The sequence below is a fragment of the Culex quinquefasciatus genome, chromosome 1, assembly GCF_015732765.1.
Source record: "Culex quinquefasciatus strain JHB chromosome 1, VPISU_Cqui_1.0_pri_paternal, whole genome shotgun sequence".
Taxonomy (NCBI): Eukaryota; Metazoa; Arthropoda; class Insecta; order Diptera; family Culicidae; genus Culex; species Culex quinquefasciatus.
The window spans coordinates 21479324-21493261 of NC_051861.1; the positions used below are offsets into that span (position 1 = coordinate 21479324).

The 13938-nt window shown below is 35.3% G+C and overlaps 1 protein-coding gene across 1 annotated transcript in view; it reads right to left on the reverse strand.

Moving 5' to 3' along the window:
* LOC6043892 (allatostatin-A receptor) overlaps positions 1-13938 on the reverse strand; it is a 127444-nt gene that overhangs the window by 31685 nt on the left and 81821 nt on the right. The gene's annotated exons all lie outside the window — the stretch shown is intronic.

The following is a 13938-nucleotide window of genomic DNA, read 5'->3' on the forward strand; positions in this document are numbered from 1 at the left end:
TTGCTATTCCTAAAGTCCAAGTCAAATTTGATTCTCCCATTATTGATGACGATCTTCAGCTTCTGATTCGTCTGAAAATGTTCGCCGAAGACAGTATCAACGTTCTCGTGATCCTGCACTGAAGCGAATTCAAAAAGATTTGCAAAAGGTTATTGACCACAGATTCACTCTCCTGCGAAATGAAAAGTTCGCAAGAGATGTCGAACAAATTAAACCTTATTCCAAACCTTTTTGGAAACTTTCAAAGGTTCTTAAGAAACCTCAAAAACCAATCCCTTCTTTAAAAGATGGTGATAATATTCTATTAACTAATGGGGAGAAAGCTCAAAAACTTGCTCAGCAGTTTGAGAGTGCTCATAATTTCAACTTAAATGTTTTGAGTCCTATTGAAGATCAAATTTCAATAGAATTTCAGAATATTGTTGAACAAGAATTTTCATCAGATGAAGTTTTTAATACGGATCTGAATGAAATAAAATCTATTATCAAAAAATTTAAAAATATGAAAGCCCCTGGTGAGGATGGCATTTTTACATTTTAATTAAAAATTACCTGAAGCAACTTTAAGTAGCTTGGTCAAAATTTTCAACAAATGTTTTGATTTGGCATATTTTCCCAGTAGTTGGAAAAATGCCAAAGTAGTTCCGATTTTGAAACCGGATAAAAATCCTGCTGAAGCCTCAAGCTATCGGCCCATTAGTTTGCTTTCATCTATTAGTAAATTATTCGAAAGAATAATTCTTAATAGAATGATGACGCACATTAATGAAAATTCAATTTTCGCTGATGAGCAGTTTGGATTTCGCCTTGGGCATTCAACTACTCATCAGTTGTTGAGAGTTTCAAATTTAATTCGAAGCAACAAATCTGAGGGCTATTCTACTGGCGCTGCTCTTCTAGACATAGAAAAAGCATTTGACAGTGTTTGGCATAAAGGTTTGATTGCGAAATTGAAAAGGTTTAATTTTCCGATTTATATCGTGAAAATTATTCAAAATTATTTGACGGATCGTACTCTGCAGGTATGTTATCAGAATAGCAAATCTGATCAACTACCTGTACGTGCTGGCGTCCCTCAAGGAAGCATTTTGGGTCCAATTTTATACAATATTTTTACTTCTGACTTGCCTGATTTGCCCCCAGGATGTCAGAAATCACTTTTGCTGATGATACAAGCATCTCCGCCAAAGGTAGAAGCCTTCGTGTCATCACAAGAAGATTACAAAAAGCTTGGATATTTTCAATTCTTATTTGAAAGAATGGAAAATTACTCCAAATGCTGCAAAACTCAACTTATTATTTTCCCTCACAAACCAAGGGCTGATTTTCTTAAACCAAAAGTCATCACATTATAAAGATGAATGAGGTAAATTTAAAGTGGGAGGATCAAGTGAAATATCTTGGACTTGCTTTTGACAAAAACCTTACTTACAAGGATCACATTGAAAGTATCCAGGTTAAATGTAACAAATATATTAAATGTTTGTATCCACTTATAAACAGGAATTCTAGACTTTGTCTCAAGAATAAACTGTTAATTTATAAACAAATTTTCAGACCTGCCATGCTTTATGCTGTGCCGATCTGGACAAGCTGTTGCTTAACCAGGAAGAAAAAACTTCAGAGGATTCAGAACAAAATTCTGAAAATGATTCTGAAACTTCCTCCTGGTTCAGCACCAGTGAACTTCATCAATTAGCCGAAGTTGACACTTTGGATGTTATGTCCAATAAGATAATTGATGCATTTCGACAAAAATCATTGCAGTCTTCAGCTGCATTGATCCGCTCTTTATATAGTTTATAAGTTAGTTTTAAGGTATCCCTTTTCCCTTTTGTACATGTAGGACCTCCTACATTTGAAATCACTGAATAGCGAAAGCTACAATATTTCATGAATAAATGAAAGTTGCTAGTATTTAAAATTGAGGTGAAAAGTCATCGATTGTGATTGGACACTCAATAATATTTTAACTGAATGAATGTACATGGAAAAGAAAAACTGAATAAATATAAATTTAAAAAAAAAAAAATAAAAAAAAAAAAAAAAACTTTCAGTGCTCAAGAATTTGTGGATCGATTTGATTTTTAAAATAACGTTATTTTTGATGTTTTTCCAAGAAATTTTTGATCTCTTTTGTCAGAATTTATGTTAAAACATAAGCAGAAATCATTGAACTATTTTTCAATTCGATACTTACTCATAGAACAAAGCGATATCGATTTTTCTCATTTTATTGAATAAGTTCTCCAACTAAAATATCAAATGAATTCCTCAGAAGAATCTTCGCAAGGACAAATCAGAACAACATTATTTAGGCCAAATTGCTCGTTAAATGCTCGAGGTTAAATAGAATTAATTTTCAATGATAACAAATAACAGAAGCAATTACACGTACACAGTGTTGTGATATTGTTTGATTTATTTTGAAATAATTGTGAGAGTCATACAGTCACCTGAACCATCAACGTCACTTGCTGTGGAACTGCTCAGTGGGATGCCACATGTCAACAAAGCTGTCAGTAACAACTACTGAACTGTAGCTTTTTTATCCTCCATTTTTATCCATCTTTTGTCACGACAGCGATGCACTTTTCCCACTCGACAAGCCAACTTGTCTTTCTCCACCTAGCAACTGCTCTGGCAACAAACTTTGATTTATTTCATGAAGGTGGTTTTAATACTTTTTAGCAGTTACTATCCTGAGCATAGGTTTCTTTAAATTGGTTGAATGGTAGCACGATGCTTGAATTTATGGAAAGGTTTAAAATAACTGAAATTCAGAAATGGGTTATTTTATTGGAATCAAAAGACAGTTTTTTAGTTAATGAAATTTAAGCTTTTTATTATGCTTTTGATCATTCATTAAATCATCTTTTTTACATTCAATGGAATTTACGATGTTCCTCAAGCTCAAGCTCAACTGTGATGCGCATAACTTTTTTCCGGGAATAAACATTTACTTTTACAACTCAATATAATCTTCATACTCTGACATCGTTTGAAGAAGGCACAAGAGGAAAAATACCCCTCCTACTCTAAGCTTTATGATGCTACTCGAGCCAAGGACTCTGAAAACGTAGTTTCCCCAAGTTTTTGTTTCTCGCTCGTTTCCTTTTCCAAAGAACATGCCAATTTTCGTGAGGTGTATGCTTTTCCGCAACCCTCCGGGATTCGGGCCAGTCGGTTCAACAGCTTTTCACGCATTATATGCGCTGATGCTTGCTGGCGCGAGAGCACACAAACATAAATGGGAAAATATACACATTTCCATTTTCCACACAAGGAGCGTTCATGAGAACCTACATGGGTAATTCTCCGCCAACTCACACAGCAGTTGCCCCGACCCCTCTTCGATTTGCGTGAAACTTTGTCCTAAGGGGTAACTTTTGTCCCTGATCACGAATCCGAGGTTCGTTTTTTGATATCTCGTGACGGAGGGGCGGTACGACCCCTTCCATTTTTGAACATGCGAAAAAAGAGGTTTTTTTCAATAATTTGCAACCTGAAATGGTGATGAGATAGAAATTTGGTGTCAAAGGGACTTTTATGTAAAATTAGACGCCCGATTTGATGGCGTACTCAGAATTCCGAAAAAACGTATTTTTCATCGAAAAAAACACTAAAAAGTTTTAAAATTCTCCCATTTTCCGTTACTCGACTGTAAAAATTTTGGAACATGTCATTTTATGGGAAATTTAATGTACTTTTCGAATCTACATTGTCCCAGAAGGGTCATTTTTTCATTTAGAACAAAATTTTTCATTTTAAAATTTCGTGTTTTTTCTAACTTTGCAGGGTTATTTTTTAGAGTGTAACAATGTTCTACAAAGTTGTAGAGCAGACAATTAAAAAAATTTGATATATAGACATAAGGGGTTTGCTAATAAACATCACGAGTTATCGCGATTTTACGAAAAAAAGTTTTGAAAAAGTTGGTCGTCATCGATCATGGCCGTTCATGGTAACCCGCGACAGACACGGACGACGAAACAAAGAGAAACGCAAAAAGTAACTTTTTCAAAACTTTTTTTCGTAAAATCGCGATAACTTGTGATGTTTATAAGCAAACCCCTTATGTCTTTATATAAAAATTTTTGTAATTGTCTGCTCTACAACTTTGTAGAACATTGTTACACTCTAAAAAATAACCCTGCAAAGTTAGAAAAAACACGAAATTTTAAAATGAAAAATGTTGTTCTAAATGAAAAAATGACCCTTCTGGGACAATGTAGATTCGAAAAGTACATTAAATTTCCCATAAAATGACATGTTCCAAAAATTTTACAGTCGAGTAACGGAAAATGGGAGAATTTTTAAAACTTTTTTAGTGTTTTTTTCGATGAAAAATACGTTTTTTCGGAATTCTGAGTACGCCATCAAATCGGGCGTCTAATTTTACATAAAAGTCCTTTTGACACCAAATTTCTATCTCATCACCGTTTCAGGCTGCAAATTATTGAAAAACACCTCTTTTTTCGCATGTTCAAAAATGGAAGGGGTCGTACCGCCCCTCCGTCACGAGATATCAAAAAACGGACCTCGGATTCGTGATCAGGGACAAAAGTTACCCCTTAGGACAAAGTTTCACGCAAATCGAAGAGGGGTCGGGGCAACTTTTCCCGATTTCGTGTGAGTTGGTAGAGAATTACCCACATGATACGTCTAAAACAGTGAAAGAGAGCAAAGAGACTGAAAAAATGTTTGCTTTCTTACACATCTGAATAAGTTCTTTTTTTTCTTTCAAAGCTTTTCCTTCGTTTGGGGTTTGAGAATCAAATGGAGAGGCCACCCACATGATCCTTTGCTTTTCATTACATTGATGAATTCTTTATGAAATGTGGTGATTTTATGCGATTTATTTATGCATGAAAATTTAATTTATTATTGAATCCGGTAAAAAACAATACCATTATTGTTGCCTCCATATCTACGCAGCAAAAAATCCGATGGTAAAATCGCATCCAAAAGCATGCACACTTTAGGATGGTCCAAATCCGGGCTTTCTCTGGGCTACCCTCTGAAATCAAAGATTGACTAGGCTAAATTCCAAATTTAAGCTCATTCTGACCACGGGAACACCTCCCTCTAATCGCTTGAAATTTGTATGGGAAAAATTCCCGGGATTTCCCGATAACCTGTTTCCCTGGAAATTTTGAAATATCCCGGGAATTCCCAAAATTTAAGCAAAAGTATACATTTTCTTTACTTTTTAGAACGATTTTTGCTCTTAAAAAATAATAAATAAAGAAACTCAACATAATTTTGTCCAATTCAATGTATTGTTCAATTCAAATAAAACAGTATTAATCAGATAACACAAAAAATTGTGTCAAGATTTCTTTCTGATAATATTCATTTATTAAGCATCTGTAAGTAGATCTAACTTAATGAAAATTAACTATTACAATTTAGGTAAGCTATTGGTGTTATTTCATAAAAAAAGATGTTACTCGTTTCCGCCAAAGCAAAATTGTGATTATTTTACTTTTTGTTTACCATGATCAAATGAGATGAAAATTCAATTTTGTAGTGTCATTAAATATTTCAAATAGTTTATGCAAGAAGAACTACTGCAATTCGTTTATACCTAGTATTCAAAAAAATACAATTTGAGGTATAAGAATTATGGAGCACTGGGGCAACAATGGGTGTTAAAGGGTTAAATATGAAAAATTGATGACTGATTGTGAAATGCTGTTAATTTATCGTACAATTAAAATCATGTTTTGCGCTGTGAAAAAAAATCAACCGAAGTTAATACCCGAAAACCATGTGGCATGAATTAACCATAAAAATCATTGAAAATCTTTTTTCTATTGTTTGAGAGGTGCCCAAAAAATGCAAACATATTTAAAAAAAACTCGCTCTAAATATTTAAAAACATTAAGTTGTTTGAAGTAAAACAAGAAGTTAGATTTTCAGGAATAACTAAGAAGCTTTATTATTTTGTTCAAGAACTGAAACCAGTATGACATGTTTTAGGAAACTTATTTGTTATAAAAAACATAACTTCTGCATTTTTTTTTTATTTCAACATTATGTGCCAAACCATAATCTTTCAAAATGTTCACAGAGGCAAGTTTAAAATACATTTTATGGTTGTGGAGTATAGATTCATTTAACTCACTGTCCAACCACTTTGATAAAAAAATACTTCGTAACCAGGGCTGTTAAAATATCAAAATATCAGCTCTCAGCAACTACAATTATCCCGCCTGAATAATCATGCCTGAAATACAACTGCTCTTCTGAAACTCTCAGCGCCGAACATAGCCGAACACGTTTTCGTGTTTCATTCCCGCTTCCACTACTATCCTACCGTATCAGCGTTTAACCACAAAAGCCGCCACAAAACCAATTTCGCATACGCAGTTTAGCTGGAGGTCATGCGTGGTTGGCTCCTAATCGCCATCTCGCGTTCTCTCATTGCAGTTTTCGGAGAGGTTGAGAGACTCAGCGGTGAGAGCGCATAGTCGAGGAAAAGGGGAGGAGTGATAGAGAGAGAATGACATCGCTGGGAATCACGAGACACAAGAAGAGATCTCACAAGCTATAGTGACGGCCGCTATACTCTCGGATATTTTTGGTGCAGAGATTATCTATTGATAGCTTTTCTATCACTCATTTGCAACACTGTTCGTAACCAAAAATACCTGAGATCAATTTTTGATTTATTTTACGATGTCAGCTCTTAAAATTAGAAAAAAAATCATACATTTACAAGTAGTTGTATTATTGTTTACATGCATTTGATTGATCGATTGTTTACATATTAGATTTTCACACTTATTTTGACCTTTAATGTCGCTGTTTTAATCAATTTTTTTTTTGCAAAATGTAAGAGTCAAGATCACAACAATTTTATAAAATTTAGAATTTCCCGGGAATTCCCGGGAAATAAGGTACTTATGGGATCCTAAACCAAATCAAATGCAACTGGTTTGACCAAAATCGGATCAACCAGTGCTGAGAAAACTGAGTGCCAGTATTGGTCACATACACACACACACAGACATTTGTTCGTCCGATTTTGAGTCGATAGGTATGTTTGAAAGTGGGTCAACGAGCTTTCCGTGAAAAGTTCATTTTTAGAGTAGGATTTTAGCCTTACCTCAATGAGGAAGGCAAAATATAAAACATAAGAAGAGTTTTTAGTTGAACTTCAGTTGCTCAAAATAACCTTTTGAACCCGAATAAAATAGGGTTTGGATGGAACAATACTATTTTTTAACGAAGACCAGTTAGCAAAATGTTATTCTTGGTGATAATTTGTGTTTAAAAAAACATAAACTTAAGTAAAAGCAAATATAAAATGCTTTTTAAGATTTCTTGGATATTCTACCTTTGTTAATGCCAGTGTATAATCATAACAAGTATTATGTACTTTGGTAGAAATGAACACATGTGGAGCATGCAAACACAGAAAATTGTATCATTTTTTGTGCATAATCCTTCCAACATAAAACTCAGAGCTGGATTCACGTCACGGAACGGGAAGCTGAAGCGAAACTCGGGCCTGTTTTCCCTCAGGTACTTGCACGTTAGGAATCTGAGAACCCGACATGTGCCCAATAAGAATATTCCGCTGAAAATGTCGGAGGAAATGAAGCAGCGAATTCAATTAATGTCGGGCAAACACACGGCCTAAAACATTCTTATTATGTTTGTTATAGAGAATTGGGTTTCCTGGAAAACTCTGAAAAAATGTTAAACACTGAAATTAAAATTTGTCTTTTATATTTAAACCAATCTTTCAAACGCCTCTGTACCAAAAATGAGACGATGATGCAAACCAACCCAGAAGAAGCATAAAAAAGGCTAGACTCACTTGAGTGAAATTTCCGTCTTTTCCCTGACTGAGGGTTCTAAGTAACACAATGAGTGAGCTGAGCAGCAAAAAAACAAGTAGATTGCCAGGAAGCGTTCACTTTCCGTTTTCGTCGTTCTCCGTCAGTGAAAGTTTGTCAAGATTCTTTTCCACCCGAAACACAGCGCAATCCCTGTAGCCGTGTACGGTTCCCTGCTGTTTGGAGAATCTTCTGGTTGAAACTCACTTGGGGTTTTTTTTGTATTAGGCCAAATTTCCACTCATTGTTGCCGGGTGCCCTGAGTTCGGCGCTTCCAAGGCCACGTGGCCTAGCGCGGTTGGGTCCACCGGAAATGGTAATAATTCACCGTAATGAACTGCCATTTAACGGCTGATTTTTTGGTCTGTTTAAGCTAATGCGGCGTGGCAGGCGATTTTCGGTTTACCTTTCTGGTTTATGAACGACCATGAAATCCTAATCTTTAAAACAAAATGTATTATTTTTAAGGTTAGTTAAAATGTTGGAAGTAAATATTATTTTATGATTGTACAAACATTATTTTTTTATCTGAAAAAGTGTAGAAATAATTGTATTTGAATTCATCCATGGTTTAAACCACGGATTCGATACTTCGCTTATAGTAAAGAGGAAGTTCCCAGCGGGTCCCTGGAAAATTTCTCGACTTGACACAGCCAAATTTTCGCCCCCCTCAAATGTTGCGCTAACAAACTTCAAACGGACGTCAAACTCTGCGTGACTGGAATGTATTCCAGCGAAACAGTGCCGATAGAAAGTGTATACATCTTTGGGCTATTTACAAATATACCTTCTTTCATATTCCTCCCAGTCATAAATCAATCGTGATGGAACATAACAACTTGGCGTTATTTATGCTCCGTTTCGTTGAGGTTTGTAATTTCAACAATAATATTTTTGAGGTAACAATCTCATTTTGATAGCTAATTATTTGTTTTATTTTCATTAGAAAAACTAACTCAATCTATCTATGTGATTGGTGCCTTCCTAAATCGTTACCCAAAAAGAGGACTTAAAAAATACAAAAAAAATCTCCGCCAACTAACATGAAATCGGAAAAAGTTTCCCCGACCGCTCTTCGATTTCCGTGAAATTTTGCTCTAGGGGAATATTTTGGTCCCTGATTACGATGTCGGGACGGTATGATCCCTTACATGTTGCTTGATTTTTACCAAGAAATGATTTTTAGCTCAAAACCGTGGTGAGATGAAATTTGGTGTCAATGAGAATTTTGTGTAAAATTGAAAATAAAACACCCGATTTAATGGCATGCTCAAAATTCCGAAATATAAACGTATTTTTCAGCATGAACTAGTTTTTTAATCAGTGCCATTTCCCATTACACAACTGCTAAAGTCGAGAAAATTGTCAATTTATAAGAAACTTAATGTTCTTTTTGAATCTAAAAAAAAACTTTGCAGGATTACTTTTACGAAAAAAAATCAAAAAAGTTGATGGTTTTGACCATTTTGACTAATTTTTCTAAGTTTTTACCCCTAGAACTCAATGTTTGCTTTTGAAATAATTTTTATCGGAAAGTTTTGCCAATTTTGCTTAAGAATTACCCTTTGCATGTGCATGTGCTCTGCTTGAAATTGGGGATTTTTCTAAAATATTGAAGCAAACCAGATACTGCCGTTTCTAACAAACATATTTTTTAACTAGAAAAAATATCTCTCATTGCAGCAATGCACAGTGGTCCGAAACCGAAATCTAGCGTGACAAAATTGATAGCGGCCACACGTTAAGATTTAGAGCTTTGGTGTCTTCGGGACAAATGATCAGGGTCAATAGGGGCATCTTTTGGTATGGTGGACATTAGGGTGGTCCAAATTTTAGGGTGGTTCAGAATTTTTATTTTGGCGAGATGACGAGATAGCGCTTTGGTGTCTTCAGAAAAGTTGTAGGAACACCATTCTGAGCAACTTTGCTGAAGGGCTCAAAGCTCTATCTTCAAACGGGAAGTTTCTAGAGCCATTTTTGTAATTTAGGTTTAGGTGTTTATGAAAAAATGAGTTTTTTTGAATTTATCAACTCAGGCTTATGTCGTAGCGAGTTGGTGTCTTCTAGACATTTGAAGAGCTTATCAAAACACACATTTATCTTCCAAGAGAGCGAAAATCGGACCTTTTAAACGAAAGTTATAGCCAAAATACGACGAAAAAGACGCCATTTTGAAATGTGAATAACTCGAAAAGGTGGTGGAGTTTGACCTCGCTCTTAGAAGCATCTGAAAGTACACATTCTAGAGTACATTTGCTGAAAATATCTCGGAGGTCTTTTTTGTTTAACTCATTTAATCTTAATTTGAAAATGAGCATTTTTAAATCGTTTTTTGCCCATAACTTTTGATAGAATTGGCCAAAATTCGTTTTTTTTTGTAAAAGAAGAAACAAGTTTTTACTGAAATATTTCAGGAATAAATTTAATTATTTTGTTGATTCCTAAAATATTTCAGTAAAAACTTGTTTCTTCTTTTACAACCACTAGATCATTTTGTACATTTTTGAGCCCTTCTAGACAATTGTAGAGCTTGTCAAAATGAACATTTTCGTTCTTGAAAAACGAATTTTGGCCAATTCTATCAAAAGTTATGGGCAAAAAACGATTTAAAAATGCTCATTTTCAAATTAAGATTAAATGAGTTAAACAAAAAAGACCTCCGAGATATTTTCAGCAAATGTACTCTAGAATGTGTACTTTCAGATGCTTCTAAGAGCGAGGTCAAACTCCACCACCTTTTCGAGTTATTCACATTTCAAAATGGCGTCTTTTTCGTCGTATTTTGGCTATAACTTTCGTTTAAAAGGTCCGATTTTCGCTCTCTTGGAAGATAAATGTGTGTTTTGATAAGCTCTTCAAATGTCTAGAAGACACCAACTCGCTACGACATAAGCCTGAGTTGATAAATTCAAAAAACTCATTTTTTCATAAACACCTAAACCTAAATTACAAAAATGGCTCTAGAAACTTCCCGTTTGAAGATAGAGCTTTGGGCCCTTCAGCAAAGTTGCTCAGAATGGTGTTCCCTACAACTTTTCTGAAGACACCAAAGCGCTATCTCGTCATCTCGCCAAAATAAAAATTCTGAACCACCCTAAAATTTGGACCACCCTAATGTCCACCATACCAAAAGATGCCCCTATTGACCCTGATCATTTGTCCCGAAGACACCAAAGCTCTAAATCTTAACGTGTGGCCGCTATCAATTTTGTCACGCTAGATTTCGGTTTCGGACCACTGTGCAATGTCACAACAAAATTAAATAAATGAGTTATTGCAGATTCGAAATGTACATTAAATTTCCCATTTAATGACGTATCTCAAGATTTTAGAAAGTTGTGTGACGGAAAAGACAGCAATTTTAAAACTTTTACTCTTTTTGAAAGAAAAACATGTTTTTTTTTTAGTTCTGAGTTTTGAGCTACAAATCACTTAAGAGCGAGTCCACGAACAGGGCATACCCCTTTGTATGGGACGTCGTTTGGATCTCACCAATCTGCCTGAAATTTTCAGGGGTTGTTTGTACATATAAAACTAGCATCTGGCCAAAATATGAGCACTCTAGGTCAACGGGAAGTGGGGCAAATCGGTACACAAAGTTTGAAGGTTCAAAAACGTCAGAAATCTTAAAAATGCTGTAACTTTGGCAAAACTCAATATAATTTCAAAATTCAAAATGCATCTGAAAGGGCTTAAAAAATGCAACAAAATGCAGGAAGAAGCACCCCAATTGGTTAAATTTAAAGAGAGTTATGGGCATTTTGGTGAAAAAATTTCATAATTTTCAAACTCAAATAAAAAAGTGTTCCATCCAGATATCAACTCAATTCGACCTGCAGCTTGTAGGGGACATCTGGGACTACCATCTGAGACTGAGAACGCTTTGGGTAAGGCAGTTTAACATATTAAATAGACACTTTTACTTTTTGTGAAGTTTTTGGTTGTACATTTTTGCTCGGGGGACCCCTTAGATCCCATTTTCTGGTGATAATTTTATCATATTCGTGTTCCTGAGACAATTTCACAATAGAAACATGCATAAAAATGTTTATTTTCATCCATTTTAACCCTTTAAAAAATGAAAGTTAAAAAAAATCTTCGATTCACATTTATTGAAAATCAAGTTCGTTTCCAAGGATACTAGATGACACCAGAAAAAAACAGCTTTTTAATTTTTTTTAACTTTTATTTTTTAAAGGGTTAAAATGGATGAAAATAAACATTTTTATGCATGTTTCTATTGTGAAATTGTCTCAGGAACACGAATATGATAAAATTATCACCAGAAAATGGGATCTAAGGGGTCCCCCGAGCAAAAATGTACAACCAAAAACTTCACAAAAAGTAAAAGTGTCTATTTAATATGTTAAACTGCCTTACCCAAAGCGTTCTCAGTCTCAGATGGTAGTCCCAGATGTCCCCTACAAGCTGCAGGTCAAATTGAGTTGATATCTGGATGGAACACTTTTTTATTTGAGTTTGAAAATTATGCTATTTTTTCACCAAAATGCCCATAACTCTCTTTAAATTTAACCAATTGGGGTGCTTCTCCCTGCATTTTGTTGCATTTTTTAAGCCCTTTCAAATGCATTTTGAATTTTGAAATTATATTGAGTTTTGCCAAAGTAACAGCATTTTTAAGATTTCTGACGTTTTTGAACCTTCAAACTTTGTGTACCGATTTGCCCCACTTCCCGTTGACCTAGAGTGCTCATATTTTGGCCAGATGCTAGTTTTATATGTACAAACAACCCCTGAAAATTTCAGGCAGATTGGTGAGGTCAATGCGAGATGGGTATGCTTTGCTCGTGGACTCGCTCTTAAAACGTGGCTTATTATAAATCCAGAAAAAATAAGGGGTCGTACAGCCCCACCGTCACCAACCATCGAAACATGGATGTTGGATTCTTAATCAGGGATCAAAATTTTACGTAATTCTAAGAGGGGTCGGGGCAACTGCTGTGGAAATTGGCGAAGAATTACCCATGTAAAAGTCTTGAAAAAAAAGCGTAGAAAATTCAGTTTAGGGCATGGAACCAGTTTAGACAATACTCAATTGGCTTCTGGACCTTAAGGCTGGTAAAAAAAATATTGAAAGTCGAGGGAGGAGCATGAAAACAAGGAAATACTCAATTTCTTTTCAAAATTTAAGAAAAGTATCCCAAAATGCTTAATACATCACCACAGTCATACCACTATAAAACAAATTGCTAATATCATTGAATTTTAAATTTTTTAAAGTATTTTTTTAGCTAGGTCCTAAAAGTTTTTTCATTGAAAATCTCAATCTAATTTAAAAAATTGGAACTCTGATATTTAAGGTAGGGATTTGAAATAAAATTTGCAATGATCTAAATAAAAATAACTGGTGACAGGGTTGCCACACATAAACTCATTAAAGGTCTTCGATTTTCGGTCGATTACTTGTCCAACGAAGTTGATCAAGCGATGTAAATGTCACTTTAGTGGTCATAATATGAGACAGGGTTGCCAGATATATTTTTTTTTGTTCTATTGCAAGTTTTATTTTGTTATTTTTGAATTCTTGCAGTTTACATGTTAGCAATTTATTAGGTTTTTCAGATATTTCTATTCACTTCCACCAACATTCGCAAACCTCCAAAAATAACCTTCAACCGATACTGCCGCACTTACGTCGAAATCGGCTCACCAGGAGGCAATTTTCCTCCCAGACAGAAACGTCATACCAGATTCCACTGCCGTCACCGTCCTCTAGTGTGGCAATCTGATTATACTCTTTTGTTGCTAGTTCAGCGCACTCAACGGCCAGTAAGACTTCCAACCAGCCAGACAAGCACAGCTCATGCCGCGAGAGCGGGCCAATATCCTCCCGCGGGGGCCGAAAACATGCAAACGCTTGATGACTTCATCGCGAACGTTGAGTAGAACCAGATTCCATCGCCGTCGGAACCCGGAGAGGGCGCACAGGGGGCGGCACTTTCGGGTACAGGGCGTACTTTTTTATTAGTTGAAACCGATTTTGCTGCTATTCAATTACTGGGAATCGCTTCCCTGTCATTTAGGGTCGGTTGAATTTTAGTGAATGTGAAATTCCCTGGATTTTTTA